Source organism: Lepisma saccharinum, chromosome 24 (genome assembly GCF_977018435.1).
Source record: "Lepisma saccharinum chromosome 24, izLepSacc3.1, whole genome shotgun sequence".
NCBI lineage: Eukaryota > Metazoa > Arthropoda > Insecta > Zygentoma > Lepismatidae > Lepisma > Lepisma saccharinum.
Window position 1 is genome coordinate 17,841,559 of NC_139252.1, and position 7,673 is coordinate 17,849,231.

Below are 7,673 nucleotides of genomic sequence, written 5' to 3' on the forward strand. Positions count from 1 at the left end.
CGAAACCGAAAAAAATGTTATAACTCGTAGATTATTTGACCAATCTACTTCGGATAACTTTTGTTTTGCAGCTAAAACATCAGGGCATGCAACCGTGCAGGAATCAAAACGCCAAGTCCAATAAGAGGGGTTGGGTGGGCCGCGGCCCACAACTTCCAATGAAAAATTCATACAAATGGGGAGTTTGCCCCTCTTTCCCCGCTATTTTGGGAAGGAGAGGTAAACTTTAGCCTTATTTTTAAAGAATGGTCCTTTTTAAACCGAATGAAAGTCATTTCATGTTCCTGGGTGCATTACATTATCGAATATGTAAAAAAACTCCCCATTTTTATGATTTTTTTCATTGAAAGTTGGGTGCCGCGGCCCACTTAACCCCTCTTATTGGCTTTGGCGTTGTGATTCCTGCACGACGGCACAGATAATTGGAGTACTATTTTTATATATACTATTCAGATTTTCGTTAAAAGAATATAGGTTAACCCATGATGAAATTAATATGTTAAAGAGAGGGCCTCCCCGATGGCGCAGTGGTTCGATACCCGGTGGAGGCACAAGTGGCTCGGATCCCACCTTAAACTGTAGGTCCAGTCCCGATTAGCCTTACTGTGCATAAAGTGGACTTAAAGCACTAACTCAAAAATATGCTAAAGATTTATCTGTCATGTAAAATTGGTCATTACTGAAACAAGAATGTATTTGTCATGTAGAATTGCTCATTAATGAAAGATGAATGCAAAAGTACGCACACGGTTTCTTTTGTTTTGTGATGGCGACATGATCACAAGTACTTCAAACAAAAATCTTTCGTGTGGTTTATCAAGCCGATTAAACGAGAAAGAGAATAATTTTGTGACCACTAAGGTAAGTAAATAATTATACAATTCATAAGTAATAATTAAAACTGGTTTAAAACAATTCAGTAAAAACGCACACCTATGTGAGATACGAAACAATACCGTATATATTTTCACAATACTCTTAGCATTGTCTGGGAAAATGACAGAAATGATAATAAAAAAATAATATTGCATTTATTTAGCGGGCGAGGTTCTTTTATGGCTTTTTTTGTTAAGTCAAGTAGTTAGATTAGATTGCTCTTAAAAAGAAAAGAAAAAAATGAGCTGGATTTGTACGCATGGCTTAGATCATGCAGTTAAAATCTGAGACTTTTTTAAATTTCAACGGTGTTCATGATATATAAAGTGATTTCATTCGAGATTAATGATGGTAAGAATTGGGTCTCACTGCAGAACATGTTCCTCTACGTAGACGAACAAAATTTATATTCCCTGAAAGTACGTACATTTTGCTTCCATTTTCCGGTGTTATTTTTCCGATTAGTATTATATTTTTGTGCGAAAAAATGTTTTTCTTGCTACTAAAAGCAATGCATTTCTCGGCTCATTTCTCCATTCGTTCGTGTCCATATTGTTTACACATAGTTTCTTTCATTATTTGAGGCGAGGAATGCCTACAAGGTTAGGTTAGGCCTGTTAGTTAGGTTCCAATAACATAAATACAATGAAAAATGTTTTTCATGCTACTAAAAGCTATGCATTTCTCCATTGATTCGCGTCCATATTGTTTACGCACAGTTTGTTTCATTATTTCGACGAGGAATGCCTACAACATTAGGTTAGGTTTTGTTAGCATAAATACAATGACAAATTATTATTTAGGCTAAGAGAATTAAACCTAGCTACCTAACAACGTAGGCATTTTTTTGCTTTCACTACATTTGTGCAGTGCCACGATTTCAAGAGCGCCCATCCTGAACTCTTATTTCTTGTTGGTTTTTTTTTCGAAAATTACACATTTCCGCACCTTGAAAGTTACTTTTCCTGATTAATAACTTCAAACCATTACCATAGAATTAGGAAATGCTTTCCTCCTAAGCAGCCCATATTCTGCAGTCTTACCTTTTTTTACACAATTGGATTCCTATTTATGTCTGGTAACACTTGCTTTGGAATATGAGTGATAACTTATTCCATGCTTTCTGAAGAACGATTTTTTGGTAAATGTATGTTACATCGGAGACACACTTCTTCATTTTTACAGAAGAAACCACTTACGTAAATGAGTTTCTGTAGCATTTTGAAATTTCTTGGGGCTAGAGTCTAGTTTACGTCCTTCTTGTCCACTCCTTCTTACCCGTTTACGTCTTTCTTTGCGCACTCCTTCTTGCCCGTTTACAAAACTGTGCTAGCAGACAGTCGGCACTCCGGCATCCGTAGAGTAAGTAAGTTTTTCTTTTTACACTTTCTGTCACTAACCATTCACGGGAACGAGGTATGCCTACGAGGTTAGGTTAGGCCTGTTAGGTTAGGTTCCATTAGCACTCATTTCACCCCTAAATATGTGCTTCATCATCGAAAAATGTCCTCAGTACGTTCAATCACGCATATCCGGACAACATCGGTTTTTCTCGATTTTCTCCTCCAGGAAATTTTTCCTCGACTTGGGATTTACTTTGTTGAATTCCTTATAAAATAACCTTTCCAACGATATATGACATGTATTTCTTAGGAAAAGGATGTAAACTAGACTCTTACCGTTCTTGGAGGTATTTTCTCGCCGTAGAATGCTGCACAACAAGAAATAAGCACTTTTGATATAATAAACTTGCATTTTGTGCAAAGCAACAACATTATGCCATTGTTTCCATTATGTACCTGCAGATGGCCGAGTGTCGGAAGTCATGCAGTCTCGCCAGTGTTTCCAAACGTGCCTTTTTTTTTAAGAGATTTTTTTTTAACTATGCTTACCTAACCCAACCTAACCTAACCTTGCTGGAAATGGTCCGTGGGGCTCTAACATTCACAAACCATCTCTAAATGCTTTCTTTGTTAGGCTAGGTGAGTCAGGTTTATGGCTTTTAGAATTAAAATGACATCACTAAATGCTTCCAATGCATGCTCATGTGACATTTGGTCTCAAGCACGAACCCCCTTTGAGCCTCACATGGAAATCAGCCACAAATGTGTCCAGTATTTTAAGGCACTTCTTAATACTTCTATAAAATTTGGGAACATCGTTAAACATTTGGTACCGTTACCAAATTACTTTACAAGTTCGTTGTGAGAAAAACTTAACTATTTCAGAATTCATTTTAACCCCCAAACTCCATTATTTCCATGCACCAGAAACTTCATATTTTTTTTTGAAACCAATCAAATTTTATGCGAGAAATAAATTCAAATGTTATAGAAGGAGCTGGTGACCAAATGTCCACTCTCGAAAATTACGTCTCTTATTATTTTAATAGGTTCATTTTTATGCTTTAAACAACATAAATTTAGTGACATGTCTGTTTTGTGTATATTTTGTCTTAACATTAAAGTTGTGTACAGAGGCCTAATTTTTATCTTGATAGATTTAATGCCACTATTGAAATGAGGAACGGACAAATATTGAGCTTCAAAAATAATTGTTTGATGTGAATCTCACTGCATCACTTCCATCGGGATTCTAAGTGTAGACTCTTTGATTACAAGATAATAGTCACAACCAAGTTTTTTCTAACTGTCACTGTTTGGTAATATAAGAGTAACTGTACCTTATTATATTTAATCTGTACTAACTAATTCTTGATTCTTTTGCAGGTGACAGATAGCTTTCCACTGGAAATGAAATTAGTCAACCTTTTTCCTGTGAGTATAATAGTTTTTGTCCTTTGCTTTAACCTTATATTTCTGGTGATACATGAAATATTTTGCCTTTCTAATATCTGTGCAACCATTTGCAATGACAGTAGCCTTCATGATCACAAGAATTATCCAGATTTACTGTGAAAACCATATTTTGAAAATTAACTCAAACTGATTCCATGTCATGCACTTTATTGTAACCATGCAAATGGAAAATGGTTAATATTGACAGTAAAAAAAAATGTTTTTGATCTTTGTCAGTTTTTTGCAAAGCTGGTCTGTAAAGTCAGATTTTTTTTGTGTTTTTCACTGCAATTTGTAATATGCGATATCGCCCGAACGGATTTCTTCAAATATACAGGAGAAACTACGTACTGAAATCAGTTTCTGTAGCATTGTCGAAGTTCTTCAAGGTATTTTCTTTCGCGGAAACTGAAAAGTTCACCATAGAATGCTGTAGAACAAGAAATAATCACTTTTTATGTAAAGAACTTGCATTTTCTGTAAAGCGACATTATGCTGTTGTTTCCATTATGTACCTGCAGATTGCGCAAGCATCTCGCCAGTGTTTCCAAACGTGCCTTTTTTTTTTACGAGAATTTTTTTTTCTTTTTTTTAACTACGCTTACCTAACCTAACCTAGCTGGAAATGAATGGTCCGTGGGGTTATCGTGAATGGTTTTTGGGGCTATCCATCAATGGTTCGTGGGGCTCTCTGTCAATGGCCAGGAAAATGACATATTTTTGAGTATCATTGAAATAAAATTTTATTCATCCTAACCTATTTATGGTATATTGTATATACAGTCACGGACACTTCTGGGTTATAACAATTCCATTAACTTTCACTGGAATCGTTACAACCCACAAGTGTCCATGACTGTGCAAAGTAACCTTGTTATAGAGACAATTTAGGGCATTGACCTGTTGTAACTGCTAAAAAAATTGAATATGATAATTTATGTGCAATGTTTTCTTTCTTCTTCTTTATCATACCAAGTAACTTTTAAGTACTGTTGTGTCAGGGCTGAAGTGTACTGAAGTGTCCCTAAATAATTTAGGTTTCATTTTGTTCGTAAAATATTGAGTATTTTTTTCATGAAACACAAAATGTTATTGTTCCAGGTGCATGCAGGACACTAGCAGTAGTATTGCAAGGGATGAGAACGTGTGGAGAAACCAGGCCAAAATGCACCAAAATAGTGAGTAAGTAGATTTACATTTCTTTTCTGGTTTTATATTCAATAAATACAGAATGTTGAATACATTATTTTTGACGAACGTGAAATGTTAAATTTAAAAATCGGCTTGGCAAGCACTGGCCTTCCGAGCACTGGACACTAATTAGTGTAATTCAAATTGTTAAGTATTGTCTGAGTTCTTATCTTGGCAGGAACTGATAGAAGTTATGCAGAGAAACTGTTATCTTTTCATACATATACAGGAGTCCCGGGTTCAAATCCTGGCCTGGGCATGGATATTTGTGAATGTCCATTCATCAATTTCATCATTCATCTCCATGTAAATGTTCTGCACAAAATTCTACAAGACACCAATGAAGGTAGAGAACCTTATGGTTTTAAAAGCAATTTTAGATTTTAACACCCAAATAGCATTTTATATTTGATTTTGATAAAAACTATGTTTAGTTTTTTTTTTAAAAAAAATATTTATTATTAACCCACAAGTACTATTAATGTCAATAATCACACAACTAGTATGGAGGGGTCTGTCAGACTGCTGTTTTGATTTTGATCTGTAAATTACCTGTTTTACTATTCTCAATTTCTGACGTGTTTTACATTACTTTACATGGTTACAGAAGACTATTTTAAAGCAGCTTTCATTTATTATTTTATAGTTAAAGAAATATAAGTTAATTTATGCAATGAGGAAGAAAATGGGCCAAAAATTGTAACAGTTGTGTTGGGGAAGGGGAGGGGGAAATTCCAAATTCTTAAAATGTCTATATTTTATCTTGTCAGAAAAGCAGGAGTTCAAAGTTATATGTAATATTTTGCTGAAATTAAAAATTAGTAACGAGCCATTAGAAGGAGAAGGTTAAAAAAAAAACTACTATGGTATGGAACTGTCAGACAGTTCACCCAAAATATAATTCAATAAGATTTCGACAGACAAAGGCAAGTGTTCATTTATAGTTGGAGGGGTGTGAGGAATAAGCTAAAAGAGAAATTCAGAGCACTGTGCGAGACGGTAGGTAAGGGTCTTCATTAACATGCTTTATTCCAACTGTGGTGCTCAGAAATGTTACTTTTATTTTAATTTGTGGATTCTAGCTACCAAAGAAATTATTCTGATAGAAAACAATTTTTGACAAAAATATGTTGTAGTTTACAAACAGAAGTAACAATTATATGCTCATGCTTGTATGTGTATGTATTGGGGTCTCTAGTATCCAAGTATATTGTTTCAATGATAATATTATCACTCTATGAAGCCAGAGAACCTGGGTTCTAATCTCAGCCGGGACATGGATGTTCGTTGTGAGTGTCTCTTAACCAATTTTATCATATCATCAACATTCTCATCTTCATGATTAGCCAAAACTGGCAGAAATGTGAAGTAAAAAAAAAGATTAACACCGCCTAGTAAAAAAATTAACACTGCCTAGTAAAAAAAGGTTCAAGATTGGATTCCTTAAGAGGATGCATGGTAGTTGAGATATAACTTTAAATTGAAGGTTTAGTATAATTTGCTCTATGTGTGTGTGTGTAAAATCAGCTTAAAAGAACAAAGAATATGTCGCATTTTATAATGCATTGAAAACTGTCACATGTAATCAAAAAAATTAGGAATTCTTGCAATGTTGAAGTAATGAAGTATTGATAATGTCACACCTCTGGAGTACACTGTAAATTCAGCCGTACCCAGAAATGTACTTTTGTGTGTGTTTTTGTTAAAGAAAATAGTTTTGGAGTAATGGAACTTGAATTGATGCCACGAATCTTATTTTTTCCACCATTTTTTATTTCAGAGAAATGAAGCTGGAAGCCCACATAGACCCAACAGGAAGTGATGGAAGAGCCTGACTAAGGACCCCTTACAAGACTGAATGAATACATGATCTGTAAAAACATGAGAAATATAAATAATGAGTTGAAACTACACATGTGGTATTTTTCTTTTATGCCTACTTACAAGCTACAGGTGAAATTTATTAACTGCAATTTTATTATAAAATGAACGAATGCCACATCTATAACACTACATCCACTTTCACTTTGATCAAATTACAATAATCTGTTTACAACCGCAGGCTGCAAATGTAGTAAAGTCTTGTCCAATATAATTTTGGGGGAAGCGCATTGCTGGATTTGGGTGTAAACTCAAAATGAATATATTTAACTAGAAATTCACTTTCCCTTTGATGAGAGATTTATTCATACTTCTCAGACTAATTAGTCCATATCTTTTCTTTTTTTTAAAAAAAAATAGTTCAAGTATTTTCCATGTGTTTAGCTATTTTATTTTCTGCAGCAAATTTATGTATTTTTATTGGAGACTATTAATTAGTTTGATGTGTGCATAAGAATTACAAAATAGTTCGTATATGCTTCATGTACATTTAATGGCATTGAATTTAGGTTTAGACAATTTTTTTTTGTCTTTTTTGCATTTTTCTTCATGTTACTCATTTTATCAATTAGTAGTTAGTGTCAATTTTACATATCATTCGTCCTTAGATTTGGAAATATTGGTTAAAAATGTGACTACTTGGTTCTGTGGTGGGAATATTTACCCTACTGCATGTAGTGGGTCTGAATTAGATGAAGGGCTAGTACGAAAAAATGGTGTAGTAGAGAAAATTATATCAATAGTTACACACACTCGTTAGAACCACATTTTCTAATAAGTATGTGTAACTATTGGTTTAATTTTCTCTGATACACCATTTTTCCCTACTATTTCTTTATCTTATTCAGACCCACCACCTGCTGGTGTTAGTTGCCCAGCAAGATAGTGGTCAACTTGCTGCAAGTTTGAACACCTGCCTTGCAAGTT

At 34.4% G+C, this 7,673-nt stretch overlaps 1 long non-coding RNA gene across 1 annotated transcript; it reads left to right on the top strand.

The window, feature by feature from the left end:
• Positions 1-761: 761 nt before the first annotated feature.
• Positions 762-6,821, top strand: LOC145978260 (uncharacterized). The gene is made up of 4 exons (XR_014440664.1): positions 762-861; positions 3,606-3,653; positions 4,776-4,856; positions 6,646-6,821. It is a non-coding gene; the product is annotated as an uncharacterized LOC145978260 (long non-coding RNA).
• The last annotated feature ends 852 nt before the right edge of the window (positions 6,822-7,673 follow it).